Source organism: Monodon monoceros, unplaced genomic scaffold (genome assembly GCF_005190385.1).
Source record: "Monodon monoceros isolate NGI ecotype Baffin Bay Population unplaced genomic scaffold, NGI_Narwhal_1 Super_Scaffold_16, whole genome shotgun sequence".
NCBI lineage: Eukaryota > Metazoa > Chordata > Mammalia > Artiodactyla > Monodontidae > Monodon > Monodon monoceros.
The window spans coordinates 84,848,979-84,875,129 of NW_021703772.1; the positions used below are offsets into that span (position 1 = coordinate 84,848,979).

Here is a 26,151-nt window from a genome sequence, read left to right on the forward strand (position 1 = left end):
CTGCTTTCTTCTTTTCTCCCACCATCATCCCAATCCAAACTCTCATCTCTTCTTTCTGGATTATTTCAGGAACCTCCCATGAAAGGTACCCATGTACAGTCAATGTGGTTTTCCATACTGCAGCCAGAATATCCCTTTCAAAATACAAATTCTGGCCATACTGTTCCCTTTTCCCCCCTCTCCTGATTAAAATGCGTGTGGTGTCCCATTGCCCTTAGTGTGAAAGCTCAAATTTCAACACATAGCCTGATCTCTGCCTGCTTTCTGTATTTCACCTTCTTCATTGCCACACTGGGTCTTCCCTCCGTGGAGCGTTCCTCCTTTTTCCTTTCTCCCGTCCCACAGCTTCCTTCATGCAAGAACACCTGCTGTTCTTTTAGATCTCAGTTCAGTCCTGACTGCAGGCAGGAAGTAGTTCCTGACTTTCCTAATTAGGCAACAGTCTCCTAGCACCTTCTTCTCCTTTAAAGCACTTATACTGTGGCAGTTTCATAGTTATCTCTGTAATCCTTTGCAGAATGCTGTCCCCTCTAGAATGCAGGCTCTGTATGTAGGGGTCTCTCTCTGTCATGCACGCACACTTGTGCACGTGTGTGCGCACGCACACACAAACCCCACAGGCACTTTTCTCACCTTTAGAGCTTTAGTTTCTAGAACAGTGTCAGCCCCAGAATAGAATCTCAAATACTTACTTGAAGTAATAAATGGTATCCAGACTGAGTTCAAATGTGAATTTTATATCAGTTTGTTTTCCTTAAGATTATATGAACCTACATGAACTAGATTTTGTTCAAAGTATATATATAGATAAGCGGAAGATGGCGGTATATGCATTTAATTCACCCACAAAAATAAATGAATATTTCCTAATATAAATCAAAAATTGGTTTTTCTATCCCAGTCGTAATCAATACTTTTAAAGTTAGGTTTTTAAAATTCCATCATAAATGCAGATATTCCTAGTACCACATATTGAGGCTAAGAATATACTCAACTTTATTTAATGAGATTTGGTCATATTCCAGCCAAAACAAATGTTCTCTCCTTCTACCACATAGAAGACATAATGCATGGATCTTAGAAATCCGTCACAAATGTCAATATGAATACCTGAACTTCATATCTTTGGGAAAAGGCCAAATCTCTCTAACAGCTTCTGGTTTCAACATTCTTCACTCGCCCTTAAGAGCAAGAAAGGTAGACACATGTTTGGAAGATTTAGCGACATTATTTACTTTCCATTTAAATGTACAGTACAATGGTCACTAGATGCCAGAAGCCATGATTATCGAAGACTGAAGTTCTGGCTTTTGCACACTTACAGAACTGGAGGAGGAAAAGTGAGGGAAGAGAAGTGAAGAGGAAAGAAGGGAAATTTTTAAAAAGAAGGTAATGAACAACACGGAAGAGATTTTAATCCATTAGCAGCATCCTGATGATAACATTTGACAAGGCTCCACTCCAAAGATCAAGACCTATCTCCCGAGGAAGGGAAAGAATATGAGCACCCCCTGGATACTGAGAATCTTTTATTTTCACAGAGCCCATCCACAAGTGACACTTCCTTTCAGTTTATGATGAGGGTTGCAGTTGTGCTCCTGAAATGATCATACTCTTATAAGCATCAAATCAAAAGAAAGAAATACAGGGAGGAGGAAAACACACCTTATTTTTTAAAAAATCCACATACACCTAAAATACATACCTCAAAAAACATAGCTTTCTTCCTAGCTTTTCTTTTTCAAAATTTCAAAGGCAGGACAAATGCCCGTAACAATAGGGAAGGGTTAGAAAAACTACAATATAAATATGTATTTTGTGGTCTTTGCTAAAACCTGCATTTGAAGTTATACTTCATGGTGGCTGCTTTAGAAATGTCGATGCCAGGACAAACTCAAACTTTCCATAATTTGATCTGTTGCCCAAGACTGATGTGGCACTCGTGTAACTGTTTTATTTCTCTTTTAAAAAACTATTGCTGATTGCTTCTACAATTTAAAGAATTCCAAATATGAATGAATATTTAGTACACTTTTGAGCGATCAGTGCAAAAAAATATGCAGGAATTTAAAACAAACAAATGGCCTTTTCCCAACACTGAGAAGAAGCCTCTGGAATTATCCTTAACATATAAACATCAGTAGAAATATCTAGGAAAGTTATTCCTCTTTTTTTCCTTAAGCTGAAGTGAAGATATTCAGTAACCATTTTAAAAATACCCAAGCATGTTGATTGACTTCCTCTACCAATTAAATTTATTAGCTAATTGCTCAGTGTTCCACCCATTTTTTTTCTAGGACATGAGCTTTCAACTAAATCAAGGAACTATTAAAAAGAAAAGTGAAAATATGACAGTAAGTACTTAGTAAGTACTTAATACAGGTCGACTAGCTACAGTTTTACCTAATGTGTGTTCAATACGTATTTAATGTTTTTTCAAAGTTGCATTTTACACTATTTAATGAAGCTATACCTGGATGACTAAACTGATATTTACCTCGAGGTGAAAGTCCAAATTAGACCCACAGTAAAGGAGAGTAAACAGCATCATTGATGCCACCTGATCTACAGGAAACACACCTCTCCTTCTTTTGCTGCTATGTCATTTTGAGTCTAATTACACAGATTTCCCACAGATTAGTAGTCACACACACACACAATCTTTAGGAAGCTTACAGTCTATTTCAAAGGAATCAATGACTAGAGTGGAAATATTTTCCTCTGTGAATCTACATGTCCTATATAGTTGGAAGTAGATATTTATTCTAGTTTTCAGTTCCCAGAATTGACTTACTTTCCTTGTAGGGGTAAAAATACATGGTTTAGTGGCTTCTGCATGCACACACACACACCACACACACTTCTGTCACTTACAAGAGAGATACTCTCTGGAGCCTGGAATTCTCCCTTCAGCAACGTACATTTAACCTCCATTTAGGTCAATGAGAACTACAGGCAGGTACGAGGGCCTGGGGAGTAGGAATTTTTAGCAGGTAATTGTTACTGAAACAGAGTGTAGAGAGCACCTCACAGAAGAATCAGAGGTGAATTCACCTTAAATCTTTGCTTTGAGCCAAGAATAAGCTAAAACCTAACGTATTCTTTCAAAAAATCTTACTTTATAATACTCAGAACAAAGTAAGTTTCCATGAGTCCTCTGTTTCTCATTTCAACCCAGTATACTTTGTATTGTTACATTCAAGAAAAAAATAAATAAATTAACTACTGTAGGCCAATCAATTTGTTGGAAGTTCTCCATTAATCTAAAAAAGTACTTTCTCTCAATACGTATGTTCAAACCACTCTCAGATCAAGTGGTTTAAAAAGAACTCTACATTTCTGGATCTCACCTAATTTTGCATTAAAAATGTAATAAATTTGCAAAATCAGGGAGTAAAGAAAAGTCTTACTAAACATTGGTTGCAACCAGTAGTTTCCAGAGCTAGTTATGGATAAAATAAACCGAGTAAGGCCCTTTCTGAGGGAATGGTGAGGCATGTCACAAAATAGTAACAAGAATTGCTTAGGTATTTCATTTATCATTTTATTTATTCAGTTACTCAACTATATTTATTGAGTACTTACTGTGTTTCAGGCAGTGTACAAGGTGCTAGGGATAGAGTGATGAGCAAAATGATGTCTTCGCTGAGCTTAGATTTTAGCAGGAGAGACAAGTATTAAATAAATATGACACAAATAGTTGTGGGGGGGATGATATTTTGAAATGTTAACTCATATTTTCTATGTAGTTTCATGGGGCTTTTGGACCTTCCTGATTTAATTAACACCTTCTACGATTTCTTCCTCTAGGAAAGGATGCCACAACTTAAATAAATAAATAAATAAATAAATAAACCAAACAAGTCTTAGCTTGGTCCTCAGGAAGAAGCAGGAAAAGAAAACTCAGGTAATAGAAAATGTATGAATTAATGAATTAGGACCATGATTGTACTCTATGCTGAGAGTACAGTTTCTGGGAGGATCATACTTTGAAAGCTAAGAAAGACTTCCAGCTCCCTGCTTCCTCCTCCATCTGGTCAGGCTGCAAATGAGGAAAGAACAGAAATCCTAGACTGGGTTGGGAATCCAGTGTGGAGAGACCATTGCCCCCTCCATGTGGAGTCTGAGATGCTGGCAGAGGGCAGGCTGCAAGGTGAGTTGAGGCAGGTGGACCTGAGTTGGTTCAGAGAGCTTTTTGCATCTCACGACAGAATAATTCCCTTGTGCCAAAAAGATGGCAAAGGGCCTCTCAGAGATTCCTGTGTCCCAGTGGACCACTGGCCTAGAAATCTTTTGCTCAGGGATCCAAGAGGTTCTTGGGAAAGAAGGAAGACAGAGAAAGCCACCAGACCTGAATGAGTTCGGCAGGTAGGACTCAAGATGTCTCTGTGAACTGGGCATTGAAGGCCAGGTCACCAGACAACTCAGAGGTTCTCCTCCTGGCCGTGACCCTGATTCTCAGGGCCCTTGTCTGAAGCCTTGGTTCTGTGTAAGCCCCTTGGGACTTAGATGCAATTCTGCTAAAGATTATTGTTGCCCCACATTCCCTCCCCTCGTGCATCCTCCTCCCCACCCACCTAGAGTCAGCCAATGACACTGGGACATGGGCCTTTTTCTTTTCTTGGGGACCCACCCATTCTAAACTCTCAATGTTTATTTTCCAACTTTCTTCATGCCCCCAGCCCAAGGAAGTTTTATCTAATGAGCAAGAGGACATCTTGATTCTTTACTTACTGGGTAGTTTTCCAAATATTTTGCCCATGCCTTCAGTTCTTTTGACTTTCCCCAAAGAGCAGGGTCTTGAAACCTGAAAGCTAAGACTTTACTTGTTTTCACTTTGCATTTTGATGTGTTATCTCTTCCCTGAATTTTCTGGAAAGGACCAAAGTGTTCAAAGAAAGGGGAAAGTATCAGTTAATTTTTTAATACTTTAACCCTCCTCATAATTTTTTATGTACAGTGTAATAAGCCATGAATAAAATTGCAGAATTAATGGAGAGTTTAAAATACGGTGAAGCAAACTCAATGTGTGAAAGAATTGTAAGGAATGAGAGAAGGAACAGAAAAAGAAAATAAAGAAAGTGTGTATTTTTGTTCAAATATGTGTGTTGGACCCGCGGGTGGAAGATGGCATCTGGGTTCAAAACTGTGGAACCTCTGGAGTATTACAGGAGATTTTTGAAAGTTGAACTGCCGTCCTGATGGAAGAGAACTTGGTGAATTGAGAACCACAACTGTCAGCGTAGGTTCAATTGGTACTGCAGATGGTTCTTCTGTAGTGAAGCTGGGAAATACTACAGTAATTTGTGGAATTAAAGTGGAATTTGGAGCACCACCAACAGATGCCCCTGATAAAGGATACGTTGTTCCTAATTTGGATCTATCACCTCTGTGTTCCTGGAGATTTCGGTCTGGACCTCCTGGAGAAGAGGCCCAAGTGGCCAGCCAGTTCATTACAGGTATCATTGAAAATTCACAGATAATTCAGAAAGAGGACTTATGTATCTCTCCAGGAAAGCTTGCTTGGGTTCTATACTGTGCTCTCATTTGCCTCAACCATGATGGAAACATTTTGGATGCTTGTACCTTTGCTTTGTTAGCAGCTTTAAAAAATGTACAGTGGCCTGAAGTTACTATAAGTGAAGAAACTGCTGTAGCAGAAGTTCATTTAAAGAAGAGAAGTTATTTGAGTATTAGAACTCATCGGTTGCAATTTCCTTTGCTGTGTTTGATGACACTCTGCTTATAGTTGACCCTACTGAAAAGGAGGAACATCTGGCAACTGCAACCTTAACAGTAGTAATGCACGAGGAAGGTAAGCTATGTTGTCTTCACAAACCAGGTGGAAGTGGACTGACTGGAACTAAACTTCAAGAGCCAAGCAGTTATAAGACACAAAGAAGTAAAAAAACTGATGGATGAAGTATCTGAGGGTATGAAACCCAAATAAACAACCATCACGTTTTCAAAACAGATTTGTAAAAGCTGTATTTGTCACACTGTGCACAAACCTTTTATACTAAAATAAATATCAAACTACATTCTTCTGGAAAAAAAAAAAGTGTGTGTCGGTGAGGTCTGCATGCTTTGATATGACATTGAATAAATAGAATTGGTAGTATACACCATGATGTTATTTGAGATAGATCTTAGTGTTTGAAGAAAGACATGAAAAAAATCATGGAAGTGCTCTGTTGTGACATCAGATTAAATGAAACAATTATAATAATAGGTAAATAAACTTCTAAGCACTGAGATTTTAAGTTGCACATCAATTTTTCAAATCACTATAAAAAAAAAACCCTACATTTTAATTGCATTTAGCAAAATTGCTGAATCCCAAAACAGGCACTGTCACTTCTAAAATCTTCTAAAAACTCCCACAGAGAAAAATACCCAACCTGTCCCAATTCTAATCTTCTCCCAGCAACCTCTCTCCCAAACTCACTTAGTGTTTTGGTCACAGGGTATAGATGAAGAGATAGTATGAACAGAGCCAATAATGTTTCACTCATTTTCATTTTATCAAGTTCACTAGTTTTTAAGGTAGCTACAGAAACAGAAGGCCCAACAAGAAAACACCAGAGACTCCTGCTAACTGTCCCTTGATAAACATAACTCATCGAAAATATGTGTGAATAGATGACATTTAAAAAGGCAAAATCTTGACTATTCTTAGCTGACAAATTCTTTGGAAGCTTCTTAAAGGAATAAGCTGGCAATGCTCTCACATTTCAATTTTAAAATGAAAGGAATCTATGAACTTTCCTTCTTTAGCAACAAACTCCCTTAACCCCTTGCCCCACTCCCATAAAGAAAAAAAAAAACAAAAAAACAGAATAGGTTAAGATCCTTAGTATACATACTCCCCTTTTTGCCTAGATCCAGGTATAACCTGGAATCTGGATTTATCCTTCATACCTCATTAGTCAAGTTTAACACTTTTATTTTCCTCTTTAGTTTAGATTGCATTTTCTCACGATTAAAAATGGATAGCTGTGGCTTGGAAATGGGAAACTACACCATCTACGAACTAGAGCAAAGTTGAAGACAACTCTAAATTTTTTGAAAATATTTTTGGTAATTCCATGATCTTTCCTGACAATTGGTTACTCTACCCTCACTGAAGCCTGTGGTATAAAGTTACACACCCAAAGTTTATGGTACAACAAAGTACAGCTTCAGAGCTAGTAGTAGCATTTTTTTTTCTTTTCTTTTTTTAATTGAATGGTCTTTCCAAGCAAGTCTAATTAGCTAACAGTGTTATAGCTCTGGAGTACTGAGTTCATTAAAGACATTCGGAGTACTGGTCCTGCAAAGCTTAGCTGCATGTGGCTATTGGATCACGTATCTACTTTTCTGCCATGTAAGAAGAAAACATCTCAGAATATAACTATTAGTTGGCTTTGTGGTGTTGGGTTAGTGTGCCAGTCTGAGGTTAGAGCAGAGATGGGATCCCAAGCCCTGGGCTTTGTATTATATAGTATTGTATTTTTGATGTTGTACTTAAGGGTCAATTACTGTTTCCATTATAAACCCTGTTTTTCAAGGGTTTATAGCTCACCAATTTTCATTTTGGTATGCAAGCTGCATGAATACACAGGTTTCAAAAATAGCTTAAATTGAGCAGTGCCATTTTTAGATATAAAGCAGTAAAATATACTTTTCATTGGTTTCAGTTTGTTTTGGAAGTTTCCAATCTAAAAGTTTATTCTATCTTAAAATGCAAAAATGCTTGTTCTTTTTCATTCATTTTCATAACAACTTTGATGGTAAAAGGAAGCCAGAGTGGATATAAATGACACTTCAAGGAGGAAAACAATTTAAAAATCTTTTCTGTGTGAAGATTTGTGGGTAAACGTCACTCCAGTCAATGTTCTTAAAAATCAATAAGCTAATCAATCAATATTCCCTGAGCATGAGCACTATTTCATGCCACTGTTGTGACAGGTACTGTGAGAAATGAAACAGCTCCCTGCCCACAATGTGTTTGAAATTCTAGTTAGAGAGAAATACAAAGACAGTAATATTAAGTATCAATATAACAGCAACATACATGGAAGCATTTAAGTGATAAATCATGTGGCCAAGAATTTAAGAGGCAAAAGCAAAGCAATTCACAGAGTTGTGCAACTTACTGATGCCTTGCAAAAAGAACAAGAATTCCAATGTATGGTAATTGCCCAGATATGGAAATTTACCCATCTAGGGTCATGCGGTCTTAAAAACTCTTTCCCTGACCGTCAGAATTAGAATATCCCTACTTAAGGGCAAAGTTGTTTTCTCTGCCATACTGAATGTTTCCAAATCATAAAAGCAAATTTTCTCTTGCATTAATTTAAACTAAACTTCTTGAAATGGTCCTCTACACAAGCTATTTTCACTCTGTCACCCTACTCTCACTCCCCAACCTATTCCAGTCTGGTTTCCAGCAGCACTACACAGCTCATACTACTTTTGCCAAAGTTACCAATGACCTCCTGTTGCTGCTGCCAGTGAAGAAGGCTTTGCTTTTCTCTTTCACCTAAATTTATCTCGATTTAGAAGAACGATACAGTTTTCTATCTTTTGTCTCATAATGACGTTTGTCACTTCTTGTTCTACCCAGCATCCATTCCCCTCCCCTTGCGATGGGCACCTCTCTTTCTCTTTCAGGGACTGCCCCATTGGTGTGGAGTTTTGGTGGGAGATAATGGTTGCTTCCCATCAAGGAAGCTGAAGGGCTAGAACCTCCTTCTCTTTTCCCCAGCTCGGGAAATAGTGCTGTAGGCAGGACTCAGCCAACTACACACTTTCTCCTGGGACTTTAATGCCTGATCAAGTCAGGGTGTAGGGATGATTAGACATCATATTCATGTACTGGCAGTGACAGAAGACCCCACAATTCATACTGCATCACACTTGTTATAGTTCATTCTATGCAGCTCCCCAGATCTCATTTTGTTTTCCAAAACTAGTTCTCCATTTTCTCTTCATTTCTGTTATCTCCAGATAGTCTTCAAGTAAATTTAAATTTTGCTTAAAATAGAAAGTCAGCCTCTGCTGCTTATAAACAGAATGTTAATAGATATAATTTCCAATGTTTGGCTCTTCTTTATAGCTTTTGCAGATTCATTTTCCACTGTCTATTCTTTATATGTTGCAGTTCTTCCGGACACTTTTTAATGTCCCTTCTCATTTCACCCTCTGTTACCTACATAGGTTATTTTAACTACTTCCCTGACTTCAACTATTACCCACATGCTAATGACTTCTAAATCTAGCTAGTCATTCCAAATCTCTCCTCTGACCCTCATATTTCTTTATTCATGCCATTTGTTTTTTCATTTATTCTATAAATAACTTCTACGGTGAGGCATATATATGATAGACAATGGAGAAACAAAGCAATGTAGTTTTCCATTTAATGATGGTTAGTCTAGTGGATTCCATAATCTTGTGAAATGCATAATTCCATAAACTTTAACCTAATGGATGTCATAGTCTAGTGGATTCCATAGATGCTATGTAATATTCAACAACTCCACTTGGATATCTCAAAAATAGTGAATTCATCATTTTTCCCTGACATCTGTACTCAAACATTTCTCCTACCGGGATCCCTATTTCAATGAAAGTACTCAACTGCTTATGCCAGGAACCTGAGCATTACACTCATTTTTCCTCTTCACTCCGTCCCCACCTCCGCACCAATTATTAAAGCTTGTTCATTCAGCGGTCTCAATATCTCTAGAATGTGTCCACTGTCTGTCATCACTTTTGCTGCTGCCTTATCTATATAGGCCTCCATTCCCTTTTTCTAGGATCAACACAACACTAGTCTTGGTTTTTATGTCCAAACTGCAGCCAGAGTGAACTTGACAAAATTCAAGCCTATTTGTGATGATATTTTAGTTAAAACCCTTTGAAGACTCCATAATAATCTCAAAATAAAATGTAAGCTCTTTTCAAATCCCTTCCTTGTTACATTTCCAACCCCTCACTCATTGGCCTACAAACTTCTCACACTAGCTACTGAAATTCTCTCACAGCAGCAAATGGATTGTGCTCTCTCTCTCGACTCTCCTTCTACTTGGCATATCTTCCCAGATTCATATGAATTCCAACCAGGCCAGCTCCACTCATTGCTTAGGTAATTTCTCTCTCCCTCTGAAGGCTCACTCTTCCTAAAAGACTGGGTTATGCCCATTTTTACAAGTTCTTAAAACATCTTGTTTTCTCCACATCCTAACATTCATTACTCTGTATCATTAATTACCATGGTTTACGGGTAGATTTCACTAGAATGCAAGGCATTTGAAGGTAGAAATCATATCTCTTTCTACATTGATTTACCCATAGCACACGGCAGATGATCCATAAGCATTAGCTAAACAAATGAATCTTAACATTGCATTATCAAAAACTCAATATCAAACTGTAAAAAAATATTTTGCTTTCGTCCAAGCCTTAAATACACTGGACTGATCTGACCATTGACAGAGTCATCTATCTGAAAAGTAGGGTACTTATGTTTATATGCTGTGATCTGTTGCATCAGTTATCAGATGATGAAACAACAGGTTCCAGATGTGTCCCCCAATCATACCTCAGCTGTACCACGAAACACACTATCAATACTTTATTTGCTTTGCAATTAGTATGCTTCTGAAAATATTTTAGAATCCACTAGGATTGGCTACTTAAGGATTACAGAAATCCAGGACCCCAGATATGTAATTACATCCTCATAAGGATCCTAAGAACCTATTTTTTTTCCATTCCCACTTCCTTATCCTTTTCTTTCTTAACCTTCTTCAAAGGTAAAGAAAAGTGGTCCTGAGAAGAGATCTAGGGTGAGAGAATGTTCTCCCTCAGGTATACATAAAAGATCATTAAGATCTGAAGCTATCTGAGGCCTAAAGCATAAATCTAAAAGATTTATTTTGAGCTGGAGAAGAATAATTGGAAGAGAAATAGTATTGAGTACCTAGTATGTGTCAGGTGCACTGAACTCATATGAGGTAGGTGGATAGACATACAGCCTCAACACATTATAGACCAACACTGTGATACATGAGGATACTTGAGGGTTCCTGAGACCTTTTCAGGGATTCTACAGAATCAAAACTATTTGCATAACATTTTTTGCCTTTTTAACCCTCATTCTCCCATGTCTATACAGTGAAGTTTTCCAATGGCCACACACTATTTGATATGACAACAAACTGAATGAAGAAACAAATATGAGAACCCAAACATTAAAGAGATTTGCTAAAATATAAAACAGTGCCACTCTTCTCACTAAATATTTTTGTTTTGGAAAAAGTCGTTACTTTTTCCGAAAAACAGTTTAATGAAATGGTTTGGTTGTTTTTAAAAATAAATTAATAAACACATGTTTTTAAATGTCAGCTTAAATTTCTATTAGGGTAAAAACTGATAGATACAACACCCTATTACTGAATGCCCTCGATAATTTTTTAGTAAAACAAGGTTATTGAGACCAAAAAGCTTGAGAATTGCTGGCACAGACAGTGGAATAATCATAAGAGATGGCATCTAGCCATCAATGATACCACAATGAACAGCACTGGAGCTGAAACAAATCCAAGTGTGGGTGATGGCCAGTTTTGACTTACTGCCCCATTTTGCCATCTCTCAGTCAGTCTTCCAGGACTGCAGTGCTAGGATAAAGACAGAATCATAACCACTACATCCATGTAAATGTAAGCAGTAAGTTTTCAGTAAGTGGTTGAGGACATTCCTTGTAGGACTACATTGCCCATTCTCTTGGATCATCAATTCAAAAAGCATTGTTATTTGATGTTATGGAAGTCCACTTTATTGGACATAGCTCTACTGTGCATTAAATTTTGTTTGAAGTATGCGTAAATTAAAGAAAATCTTTGCGTACTTATCTTTCCCCATTGTGTTTGTAGGTGTGCTGTTTCCGCTAACTCTCAACACTTACTTGGGTATCATGGCAAGAAGGTGTGCAATCAATGTTTGTAAGCTAATCAACTGATTGATTAATTCTTGCCTAAATCCAGAAGAAAGCATCACTTCATTCTTGGTGGACTAGCCTATCAACCACGTAGCAACTTACTTCTATGAGTAGAAGTATTCAACTACGCTCTTACTCAATGTAACCGTCCCATATTCTGAAGGAGTGAATACAAGGTCAATGCAAGTGTCCCCGGTGCCTTGGGAGAAGATTTTAGGGTTTTTTTTTTTTTTTTTTTTTTTGCGGTATGCGGGCTTCTCACTGTTGTGGCCTCTCCCGTTGCAGAGCACAGGCTCCAGACGCGCAGGCTCAGCGGCCATGGCTCACGGACCCAGCCGCTCCGCGGCATGTGGGATCTTCCCAGGCCGGAGCACGAACCCGAGTCCCCTGCATCGGCAGGCGGACTCCCAACTGCTGCGCCACCAGGGAAGCCCAGGGTTTCTATTTTTAATAGACTTTTCCTAAGAGTAGCAAAGCCACCATGAAAAGAACAGTTAATGAAACTTGTTTTCTTCATTACCAAACTTAATATAAATACTTCCACATGAATGTTCTTTTCTCTTTTTTAAGTTATTCATGAAGTCTATCTTTGCTAGAGTTGCGGCGGGGGGTGATATACAAGAATAATCTCAGAAATTATTGCAACAGGAGAGAAGTAATATAATATTTTAAACCCCAACTAATATAAGGAACAATTCATAATCCCCCAAAAACACAATACAATAAAATTAAGAATGAAGGTTAATCCTTAATTTGACCTACATTAAATAATTATCATGTAGAGGTAAAATCAGATCATTTCAAGGTCTCCAGAAGACTTCAGTTTAAGTAAATGAGATCTTAGATTTTACATTCTGACATCACTTGCTTTTATTTTTCCCTCCGGTACAAACTCACATCAGGATCCTTTTCCTGTGCAATTAGCAAGATAACTGTCTTACCTAACTGACAATGCCCCTTTTCATTTTGGGGTCTGCAAGCATTTGCCACTTACACTCAGATCATGTTTTTGTGATAGGCCACAGAGCAACTTTCTTTAAAGCTATCAAAGCCTTCCTCATTATCCTTTATGGGCTGTGCAGAAAACATCCCAACTACTAGACATTTAACTGGAGTGCAGTAGAATGGGTTTGCTGGCCCTCTCCAGTTCCTTGGGTAAAAGCTCTGTTCATAATCAGTGTCTGGTTTTTTTAAATCACCCTCAAGAGGTTCCTTCCGGTCCACTTCAGTTCCCTTTTTAGTGTCCCACTGATTTTCCAGACTTTAGGAACGTGTCCTTAACCACCCGCTTTTTCAATGGCTCTCTCCACTGAATGCTAAAGGAACACTTTGATACTTCAGACATTGAGAAAGGAATATCTTGAGAACTAACACACCATTTATAACAGTACAGTTTACAATAGCATTTCCTACAGAAAGAAGGTGCCTTCTCAGAAAGAGAAGGATGATTTTTGCACCCCATTTAGTTTCAAAACTACAAGCAACACCCTTGTTTCTTGTCAATAAAAAGGAAGATAGAGTAGAGTAGCAATCACAATACATAAATGATATTATTTGTCCCCAGAGTGCATACCAAACTGTAACTCACTCAAAGAGCTTGCATGAATTATGAATGGCAGGAAGGCGCAGAGAGGAACTTAGCACAGACCCACCCCACACTGCTGTTACACGAATATTTTATAGGCAGAGAAGCCACATGAACTATGTGATGAGATGGCAAAGGTATATATTTTATGTTTAATTCCCATCCTGCTCTAAATCTCATTTTAAATAATATAGGGACACTACAGAAGCCGTGCATCTGAAAATACAATATTGATTAAATTTTAAGAGCAAATAAGCTAATCAGGATAAAATCTGAAAAAACCTCAAGGGAATGGTGGGATTTTCAAAAAGATGTCCCCTTGGCCCCCAAATAATAACAAAAACAAAAGCAAATGAAGAACAGAATACACTGCGTTTTAAACTGTACACAGAAGTGGAAGACAGAATATAAGGAAACTTGGGCATTTATGTGGCATTTGGAAAGGTAATGGTGGGCACTAAAGGACTCTGCTTTGACCTGAAAGTCAGGGGCAAAGCCATTATTGTTTCTGTTGCCTAGATAAAGGGTATTCATGTTGTAATGTAACATATCGGTATATTGTCCAGTTCTTTTTTAGACTCTGTAATAAAAAATTGTAGTCATTTTCCAAAGAAAAGTCATAGAATGATCAGATCACAGCTCTATAAATAAAAATATGCCAGAGACTTTCAGTCTTGTCTCAGAATACAGTATTCATGTGTCCTATTTTCTTATTTTTTCCCTCTAGCATTTTCCTTGAGGTTTTTTTGAACTAAATAATCAGGAGGAATTGGGAGGGGAAAGGGGAAAAGAAACCTTTTCCTTCTGCAGAAAAAAATGGTTGTATAGAAGAGTTTTTTACATACACACGCGCACATACACACACTCACACGTACCTCAAAAAGGAAATAGTTGAGCTGAAACAGAATCATTATCATGAAGTCTGTGTTAGGAAAAAGAGGAAAAAATATAAGGGCGAAGACTCATCTGAACGATCCTAGTTAAGGGCCTTACCAAGGAGACAGCTTAAGTTATCTTTGACAACTGGTGAGTCGCCCTGCTTGGCTGAGTATGAATTGAATGTTTCCAAAGTAACATTTCACAAATAGGGATACCCTTCCATTTCACACTGCTCTTTCTCGAAATAGCAACACAATTTAGCAATATTTCATATCAAGACAATTGCACTGTAGAATTATTATAGTCTTAGTGCTTCATTAAAATTAAAAAAAGTTAAATCCCTGTTTTGTTGAACACAAGAAATGAATAGTAAATATTGATTTAGAGTGAATGCAAACATTTCCCTAGGAGTGGATAATTACTGCCTTTCTATGCAAAACACTTATATTTGAAGAAGCACTTCACTTACTTTGCCATGCGGTATACATTCTTTAGTACATTTTAAATTATACGTTGTCCTGGACAATGTCTGCTCTATAATTTCTTGTGTCTCTACACCAGAGTCAGTATGTAATTTTAAACTACCAAGTTTCTGCCAACTAGGAGAATAGGCTTAACTCTCTTTGCTGGGTTCACAAATACACAAGGAGATCTGGAAAGACACAGGACTGATGATCTCAGACCTGGAGAGTTTGGTCTCTTTTTTCAGGCCAACAGAAATGCCACTAGTAACTGGCCACAGACTTACAAAGCAGAGACTAAATGGAATATAGAATTTATGTACCTAAGCCAGTTTATAGCCCATCTAAAAGATATGAATTAAATAATTAACATTAGAAATTTTTGACGAATGACTAGTGGTTTGAATACTTCTTATAGAAAGGTCTAGTTAAATAAGGGACCATTATACTTTAGAATATATCTCTTGTCAAAATTTTTTATTATTGTAGTTTTATCCCTCTGCCAAGATATTTGCAGCATAGCATTATTTAAATTATGTAAAGGAATTCATTTTAACCATTTCAATGTCACCTATGTAGATGGTGATTTAATTCAGTAGTTATGTTAGAATACTTTTAATTGTACAGAATATACAAAGCTTATATTTGCATAAAAATATTAAATAGTACAAAGTTATAAAAGATCATGTATATCATGGTATTCATCATTTTTACCTGTAAATTTGCCATTCACTAAAGTAATAAAAATACTTGCAAAATCGTCTCATATTAAAGTACCCATCATTCTATTCTGTTTCTACGAAGTTGGCTTTTTTTTTTTTAAGATTCTACATGTAACTGATAATATATAGTATTTGCCTTTCTCTGTCTGTCTTATTGCACTTAGAATAATGCTCTCAGAATGGTTGCCAGGAGTTGGGGGGCAGGGAAAAGAGGGAGATGTAGGTAAAAGTGTACAAACTTTCAGTTAGAAGAAGAATAAGTTCTGAGGATCTAAGAAACAGCATGGTGACTATAGTTAGTAATACAGTATTGTATACTTAAAAGTTGCTGGGAGTAGATTTAAGCATTCTCATTACACATACACAAAAAAAGTAACTATGTAAAGGAATGGATGTATTAATTATCTTGATCTTGGTAATCATTCTACAGTGTATAGCAAATCATCACTTTGTACACCTTTAATATAGACAATTTTATGTCAGTCAGTCCTCAATAAATTTGGAGAAAATTATAAATAAATAAATATGTACATAAAAATTTAAAAGATTAAAGTATATGAAAGCAAAAAAATGCTAAATTTGGAGTAAAGTTACTCAGTGGGAGATAAATGAGATGAGACCAACGGATTGTTTATGTGCACAGATTGGTTACGTGTCCTGCTTCCATAGAATCTTCACATTCATATATTGTGAAATTTAGTCTCATTTGTTCTCTCTGGTTTCAAACTGCATACAATCTCCTACCTTTTGGATATATTAAAGATTACAACATAGGAAAAATGAACTCTAAGAGGAACAAAACAGTTTCAGTGGTTATACCAACTATGAGTGTACTTGAAGAAGATTCATCAAAGTTTCAACCTTTTGCATGTCATGTAGTGTCTTGTGGCATCCACTGTGCTCTCTTCTGTTTATACCCCCTCCCATTATTGGCTTATTTTAGGCAAACTTGTCTGAACACAGGGACTGCCTGGGGAATTCATTAAAAATGATTCTCAAGACCTTATTCCAGAGAGTCTGACCCAATGAGTCTGGAACAGGGCCCAGGAAACTTTTTTTTTTTTTAATGCTCCAGATAATTTTATGATTAAGTTTGGCAAACATAGTTCTAGACCTTCATCTAACCCGTCCTCTAAACTCCATTTTATTTTTAATCAGTGTGGGCAATATTTTCACTAGCCGTACTTGAGGAGGAAAGGGGGAAGCCTACTCTCCAGCCTGCTCAGTGAGAAATATCCTCACTGTTCCTATTTCAGTGTAAAAGGAAAGCACAACTAGGATTGACTTTAAGTCATACCGAAGTAAAACTAATTAATACCAGCCCTATTTCTTGATGGAGGTTTTGATAGAGGTGTGTTTTAAGGAACAGGGAGGTCTGAGTTACTCAAGTGCAGATTGAAAAGGACGTGGGCACAATAAATTGACAAAGAACTGAGAGGGCTGGATGGAGAGAAAACTGATAAATTACCTAGGTCACAAATGAGACTGAGCTCTGTTCCTTGGAAATATACTAAATCTAATAGTTGTCTGAGAACACACTTAATCTGCAAAAGACTATGAGGATTGTACTGATGTTAATTTTTAAAAAAAATGCAAATGACAACTTAATACTTCAGCAGAAATTATGAATAGAGACATAATTCACTAGCACATAGTAAAAAGCTTAAATGCCAGATTTGATCACAACCATGTGAGTCAAATCCAACTTCGATTGTCTCTGCAAGTGGTATCAAGAGATGTTTTGGAAGAGAATGGAGTAGATATCCGAGATGACAATACTAAGGTAAACAGCATTGATGAACATCAGAGGTATTGTAACAGTAAACAGTCAAATTTTAAAAATCATAAAGATAATAAATGGGTATGATAATGTGTTTGACCTTGTCCATTATGCCCCTCCATATTCCATCACTCTAACCAGTGAATTGTGTAGAAATGTTTGGCTTCTTTAGTGTATTTCTTAGCAGCATAGACAGCAGGGGAGCTGTGGGCAACACACGCCAACACTCTTACTCAAAGAAGAAACCCCCAGAACAGGTTCTACAATCCAGCCCTTGACTCCGGTCATTCACTGGTTTTAGAAACTCCTTTATTTTATCTAATCTAAGCTACTACTGACTGCAACACACTTCCCAATTTCCACAATGTTAAAAGGTGAAAAAAAAAATGTGCATCTTACAATCAATAATATGTGAAACTCTTAGAGAAAAAAAAGTAAAACAGACAGCCTCCTGAGGTTTTAATGGTGTTTATCAAAGAAACTCAAAGTTAGGCAAATAAAGTTCTGGGGGAATGGTCCACCCCCAAGTCAATCCCCAGGGCACTGATACCATGTGAGGATGCCATGAGCTGCTTACAATCACTTTGTCACAGCAGGAGAACCTTCGCCCTCTCAGATGAGGTTATGATAAACAATGCACAAGGGACATCTCTCAGAGCAGATCTCAGAGCAGCCAGATTGGGGACCATGGAATCCTCCCCACCACCAGAAGGAAGAGACCCTGCTGATCTAGTCTAACAGAATATGGTATATGCCAACAAATCTTGACCACTGTACAGTAAGTTGTTTCCCCTCCTCTTTTCTAAATGGTAGTCTTAATGGATTTATCCCCTTTTTCCTCTTCCTTTGTTTGTGGAGAAGGTAATTGAAAATACCATTTAGCACTCAGTGAATGAACCATGAAATTGCTACATCTGCATCAGACTCCGAGAAAATACACATCCCTCAAAGATTCTGAACTTGGACCTGGGATGCAGTAAGAGAGTGAGACTTGAGTTTTATCTCTTTTGGAAGGGGTAAATGTGTTTATAATATACAGGAAGGTTGTATTATTTTAGTCAAGGGCATTACAAAATTGTTCATATATAAAGAGCATATGTAGAGAAAAATTGGCCACAAGTAGTTACTTGTGAGTTTACATCTATTACCGATATTTGGGGGAAAATCTAGCTTTCACTATGGGAATTGTCTCTGTGCCGCATCATTTTGATATGTTTCCTCTAAGATTGCTAGCTGTAAGATCACCTATGCTACAGGGCATCTTCCATCATGTGGAGACAGCTTGCCTAGAATGAATCCATCAGAGAGGAAAGTAAATCTTGGAGAGTGGTGGGAGAGAGTAAAAAAAAAGTGTGTGTGTGAGTGTGTGTGTGTGTGTGTGTGTGTGTGAGAGAGAGAGAGAGAGAGAGAGAGAGAGAGAGGAGGGGAGAGGGCAGGAGAGAAGAGGAAAAAAGGAAGTCAGAATTCCTAGAAATATGAGAAATTATAGAAGAAAGTTCAAGTTGGTTTTCTGTCACTGGCAACTGAAAGATGCCTCATTAATACAGAATAAATTGTCTTGATTCAAATTTCACAATAGCTTTGCAAAGGTGGGGACAAATAAGAAAACTGTTACTGACTCACTGTGGTTAAATCAGTGAGAGTCGAAAGAGAAAGCAGATCTCATATTCTACTTCCATGGGGAAGCTGAATCTAAATTTATCACAATACACAACCAGGAAATATCCTACTAATGAGGTCAATATCAAAGAGCCATAATAGCTAACACTTGTTGAATTCTCATCATGTGCCAATCATTACTCTATTAATGATATATTTATATTAACTCCTTCCATCCCCTCAACAACCAAATTAAGTAGTTCTACTTACTCCATTGTACAGATGAACAAACTGAGGCTTAGAGAAGATAAACAATTTGCCCCAGGTCACACAGCCAGCTGGGATTACAACCCAGGCTCTTTGCCCTTACTCATCTGTTCCCTTAACCACCATACTCAACTTGGGACAAGTATAGTACTTCCCAAACACCAATGGAATTCTTGTATTTATCTTTCTCTCCTGCCCAAGTCCAGAATGAGAGAAAAAGTGTTTTCCCTCTGCCAACAATACCACTAACATTGCTACATTGACATTATTCAGCAAATTGCTTTCACTTAGTAAGCATGGTGAGAACTCCCTGCCTAAACATTAGAGACGGTTTTCCAGCAAGCACAAATCCAACTAGAAATAGACCAAAATATTCAAAAGTAGAAGTGGAATTTATTATTATTAATTCCACTTCAAGATTTATTTCAAGACCTGACTGACTGTATGTCAGTGTTGGACACCAGAACAGAATCTAATTAGCCTGGCTGTTATTCAGCATCGATGCTCAGACTTACCCTACTTGAGTCCTTGCGGCAGGACACGATTTCAAAACGCTGAGTGTTCAAAGGAATGTCACCTCTACAAACAGCGTTCTTAATGTCAAAGGATAAAGCATCACAGTTGTTGGGAAAGTTGTACATCTACCAGGAAAATATTCATCAGCTACCCAGCTGGTCATTCCCTTTGCCTTTGGCTATTTGGACATATTTTAGTAAAGACACCCACAAGATCTCCAATCTTAACTGTAAAGCTTGAGAAAAAATGAACAGTGAAAGTTGTTTTCAGGTGTAATATAAGAAACTCCTTTTAACTCCTTTGCCTCAAGATTTACATAATTGTAAGGGCAAACAAACCAAACGATAAAAAAAATACCAGGTACTACAGATTAGAAATGAAAAGTAAACCAGCGCATGCCAGTTTCTTGCTACAAGTTCCGGCCGATACCAAAGTCAATGTGACTGAGAGAAGATGTAGTGTGGAGAGAAAATCTCCCAGGATAATCAAGGGATATACTTCCAAGTCTATTTCCCCCACAGAACTGTTTTGTTTTCTCACATCAATGAGCTAGAATAAAATGTGGATCCCATGATCAAGCTGGCAGAAGTCATGCTCCCTACCTGGATGCTCGAAAATTGTAAATCACAACTTTACAAGGATTTAACTTTTCCCTTTCCAAAGTAATCAAATGTTGTGGTGAGGGGGCCACTAATCATGACAAAAAATATACTGCAAATGCTTTCTTTTGGTGCCAAGTCCAATAAGTTCTCTGAGTGAAATTAAATGCACGATCTGATTCCAAACCACAGCTTCCCTTGGGGATGTGCAAATCTCAAGAGGGGGCTGAAAGGCCAGTTTTATCAAAGCCCAGGGTTACACCCATGTTTTTCAAGTTTTTTTTTTTTTTTTTTTTCCCTTTTTTAACTACTGCCTGTAGTATAAACGGCTCAGGGCCCTCTGCTTTCCAGCCTTCATAGTCAAATCAGCGCTTCATACTTTCCACATTCGGCCTCTAAAAAGTGGGCCAGTCCCTGACTTCTCTTAGTTTCTCACAATTTTTGTTTATTTTAAGAGATTCTCTGCTGAACTCCAGGGAAGGGGGAAAAAAGGGAGGGAGGGAGAGAGAGAGGAATCTGTTATGTTGTAAGCAATTACTGGCTCCATCTCTTAGATCTGCAGTATCACAGGAATTAGAGATGGAAAAGACCCATTAGGTCATCCTGTACACCCTGGGCCAGCACAGCGCTATTCCCTACTGTAGATTATCTCTTCTGAGAGTTTTTAATATGTTTAAAGGGAAGCCAATGATAACATGGTTTCACTTTATTTCTTTTGGGGCTTTGTTCTGTCCAGTCTACAACATGCCATTTCTATGGATGGGCCCAGGGTGACTTTTCAAAGGACATTTGACTGCCCATAAGAATTAAAACAACATTTGTGCTTTCCAATAACTATGATCCATAAGTTCAGCATGGAAGCATTCATAAAAACAAATTCTATACAGCCAATGTTTAGTCCCAGGGATGGAAATGTGACATGGAAAAAACTGTACATAGACATAGTCTATATATCGAGTACATAATACCACAAATATAACTGTGTTAGTGTGCATACATGCTCACATAAAGTGCATACAACTACTCATCATTACCCCAGAGTGTTTCTGTTTCCTCAGAGTTGTGCCCAAATGCTGCATATTCACGAAAATGTGATCCAAAATATTTAAGGTTATGTCTCTCACAATTTTCTTCGGATCTCTCTTAAGTCACGCATTTTAAATGTCAACTTGCATAGAGAAATATTTAATTTCAAAAATACTCCTCCATTGGGAAATTCTTTAGCTCTTCCTTAAGTAGCTTTGCTTTTTTTTTCTCCTTCGTTCTTATCCTAAGGTAACAGAGTGTTTTGGTCTACTTTTGATGTGCCAGCCTAGGTACCCTTAGCTGAGAGACTACCAGTCCCATCCCTCAGGAAAAGAAATACAGTGTGAGGGGGCTTCCCTGGTGGCGCAGTGGTTGAGAGTCCGCCTGCCGATGCAGGGGAAATGGGTTCGTGCCCCGGTCTGGGAAGATCCCACATGCCACGGAGCGGCTAGGCCCGTGAGCCATGGCCGCTGAGCCTGCGTGTCCGGAGCCTGTGCTACGCAACAGGAGAGGCCACAACAGTGAGAGGCCCGCGTACCACAAAAAAAAAAAAAAGAAATATGGTGTGAGGGAAACCTAGCATGAAGAATGAACACATTGTGTGTTCTTAAGTGACTACCATCTTAATCCATTGGCCTTGAAGGCTATCTGTAGGAGATCAAATCAATATTACTATTTGAAAGCATACGATTTTGTGCTAGGATCATAATCAATCCTGATAGAATGTGTATTTTTTTCTTATAGCATGTTCTAAGTTATATAGTATTTTTGAGGTATAATGCAGGATATATTTTCATTTGAATATGTTTAATAAGCTGGCCCATCTTTGATATGTGTGGTAGATAAGAATGATTTCTCACTGCTCTACTAGGAGGCAGGGTAGTTTATTAATCAAGAGTCTGCAGTATGGACCTTTTACAGGGTTTGTGATTGTGGGTACTACCAGTTACCTTTCATTTGATCAGTGGTTTATATAATACTCTTCAAGAAGAAGAACCTAACTTATCCCAAAACAAATGTATATGATAGAGGGGTTCACTTTACTCTGTGTAGCTTAAAGAGTACAACTAAATTAGAGAACTTTAGAGGAAGAAAGCTTGGGCTCCAAAACCCATCAGGTTCTTCCCATCCTTGCTGGGGAAGCCGTTGAGTTTTTCCTCCCTTGACAAGGGCTCTTCTCATGACTGTTTCCTAGGAATACTCCTTCCCTTCAAAGATGTCCTCTCTGACCACTCTGGCTATTGCGGATCCCCCATTAAGCCTCTTACAGGACCCTCCTTATTTAACTCTAATAAGAATCAATTATTGCATTGTTCATTTATGGTTTAGCCAGCTCCCTAAAGTGGCATGGTGTTCGAGTTAAGGGCATAGGCTCTAAAACCATCACCCCGGCTTAAATTCCTGCTCTGCTGCCTATTAGCTGCTTCTCCTTGGCAAGCTACTTGTACTCTCTCCCTTACCTGTAACTGGGGAAAATAGAGTTTCCACTTCACAGGCTTGTTGCAAGGAGTAAAGGAGCGAAAACTTGTAAAGCCCAAGGTAACTAACATGCAGTGTGCTCCCAATAAATATCAGGAGCTATTGCTTTAGTATTATTTTCCTTTGTGTTTCAAAGCCTAGTTTAATGCCTGGTACATGATTGGCACTCAATAAATGTGTATTAAAGATATGAAAGAATGGACATTCTGAAGAATGTTCCTAAGCGGAAAATTCCAACAATGGGAGCTGTTGCTCTTTGAGGTCATAAATATCTGTCAGTCAACAAAATTGCTGAAAGAACTTTTAGAAAGATTTTAGAAGTCATTCCATAATAGTGTGGGAGATGTAGCTAATCACTAAGATTTCTTCCAAGTGGAAGATGCTGATATTGATCTAAGGCTGTGCTCTCACCACTTCCCCTCTTTGGGTCCTAGTTTTCTCAAAGATAAAATAAAGGTTTTTGACTAGATCATCTCTAGGGTCCGTCCTATTCTAATATTCTATGATTCTATATGTGAGCCATCTGACTCTTGTTATTACTTTTTTTTTCTGCAAAAATTCCCATAGAATAGTTTTTCATTTGGCAACCAAAGTAACTTGGTTCAAACGGCACCTGGAACAGAGTTATTCTAACCCAGGGTCAGGGAGCCCTAACAACTGGTGACTGTGCTATAGTCACTGCCACTTGGTGACAGGAACATAAACAGTCCATTTCCCATGCCGCCTCTTTCCACTACCATATTCTCTTTCACTTCCCACCTTCCGCAGCAATACAGACTCGCCTTATGCATCTCCAAAACACAAGAATTCCACCCACGCAGCACTGCAGAAATTAGAGCCAGAAAACGCCTATTAGGTCATGCAAGCCACACCCCTTCTAGAGCAGGAACATCCTCTTCAACTAACATTTGAGCTCTCCTTCTGGCTCCAAAATGTGGCCAAGCTTTAGTGATTCCTGGATATGGTTTGAATAACAGTTTATAAGCATTCTGGGATCCTTTGAAAATAAAGGTTCCATATAAAGTTATCTTACTATTTTGTTTATTATAAAGTGGTTTTGTTGCTGTTGTTTGTTAATCTTCCTGGGAGTAGTCACAAGAAGATGTCTCAAAGAAGAAATTGTACCAGCAAGCCTTTGACCTGATTTTTATCAAATCTGATAGCCAGCCATTAAGAACCTAGCTGATTAAAGCCCTGATTGCCCTGTTGTAAATGTGCAATAAAAAAATAGTTTGGAAAACAATTAAAATATTTAAAGTATACGTGTTAATTATTGCTAATATATTTGCTCACATTTTCCTAAAGTTAAATTATATATTTATCATCAATGTAAATTCTGTTTATTTTTAATCGTATAACAATGCTTTATTGCCTTTGGATATGAAGTCTTATAACTGTTAATTTGCTAAACGTTCAACATTTTTTAAATGTTTGCCTGTTTCATTGTGCTTAACATACAAATCCAACTTATTACTCCAGGTGACAAGAAAGCCAGCTGATTAACACAAATGTCAAACACCACTGGGGATTCAACCCAAATCCTTGGCTACTATCCAGCCACTCCTCTGGCTCATAGACAATTTCATTATTTCTCTGTTAGAAAGGGAACATGAGGGTGGGAAACTGTCCTAGATGACACAGTAAGTAGGACTCCGCATTCTACTTAAGGCTTTCTTCTCTTGAAGAGCTTAAGGCAAATAGCCTAGGATAATATTTCTTTTTACCATACACACAAACAAAATTAGCATTACTGTACCCATTTTACAGAGATGAAAGCTTGATTGTAGAGAAACGGGGCCACTGGTCATTGTTACCCAAATCATAGTAGAGTCAGAGAAGCCCCAATATCTGTCTCCTAAGTGCTAATGCAGCTTCATATCCAAATGACCACATTTTCTTAATGAATCACTAGTAGTAGGATCTACAAAGCACTCTGCAAAATGTAAAATGCTGTTAAAATGTATAATAGGCATAAAGTTCTGAACTGGGATAGTTTTTTTCTCCATCTGAAACTATATTAAAAAGAAGAATTATTATAAGGAGTGGTACTAAACTCAACATATTATTAAGAAATTGCTGTTATTTAAGATAATATAATAGGTTCCATATTTATCAATGTTTCATAAACTAAAGATAATTTCCTGAATTTACAAAAGCTGCTATTCACATTGGAAAGCTCTGGATAATTGCTGTCTATCTGACACAGGAATAATAATGCAGAGGAACCCAATTGTGGGCCATAGTTGGAATAAACCTCAACTTCCAAAACTTTCCAGCGAAACAAACCCCAGAGGGGGATAGAGACAGATATACACCACTGCGAGATTTCAAATGTCAAGTTTTCAGCAAAACTAGAACAAGTTTTCAAAATAACAAAAAAAGGGGCTCAAAGGATAAATAGCTATTGAAGGGAGTATTAGGAACACAATTTTTGGATCAGATTAGGAGGACATACAATGGGTATAAACTAACAGAAAGTATTTTAAGGTTATATTGAATATGGGGCCAAGTGAAAAACAAAAGGAATACAACAGGTTCAGCAGTTTTAAAACCTTAATGATAAATGAATGAATCAGTGTGGGAGGATGTCAAAATTTCCTTAAAAGAAAGCATTCTGCATAGAAATGCAGCAGTTGAAGGCAATATAAAAACAGTAGCATTGGGCTTCCCTGGTGGCGCAGTGGTTGAGAGTCCGCCTGCCGATGTAGGAGACACGGGTTCGTGCCCCGGTCCGGGAAGATCCCACATGCCGCGGAGTGGCTGGGCCCGTGCGCCATGGCCGCTGAGCCTGCGCGTCTGGAGCCTGTGCTCCGCAACGGGAGGGGCCACAACAGTGAGAGGCCCACGTACCGCAAAAACAAAGAAAAAACAGTATTTATGCCATACTCACCAAGATACCTATTTCTCCATTTAACACATCTGCCCATTTAAACATAGACACCACCTCATGGTGAAAAACACTATTAACCTAGAATTTTTGAATTTTAGGGACTAACATAGCCAACAAGTCTCATTTCAAGTTCACTTTGAGTGATGAAGACCTTAGGAAGGCTGCTTGGATCATGGCTTTGAGAATTCGGAGGCCTCACCTGGCTCAGTGGGAAGAGTCTGTAATCAATTATTGCTGCCTGTCATGGCTGTGGGAGAGGAAAATCCAAGCCCACTTGCCATTTATTTGATTTTCTGATCCAGTATAACCCTCTTCACTTACAGCCGAGGAATCTGAGGCATTGGTGGGATACGGGGTTACCT

The 26,151-nt window shown here is 38.0% G+C and overlaps 1 long non-coding RNA gene and 1 pseudogene across 3 annotated transcripts in view; one reads left to right on the plus strand and one right to left on the minus strand.

The window, feature by feature from the left end:
* LOC114897022 overlaps positions 1 to 26,151 on the minus strand; it is a 409,238-nt gene that overhangs the window by 159,012 nt on the left and 224,075 nt on the right. The gene's annotated exons all lie outside the window — the stretch shown is intronic.
* LOC114897020 lies at positions 5,128 to 5,950 on the plus strand (annotated as a pseudogene).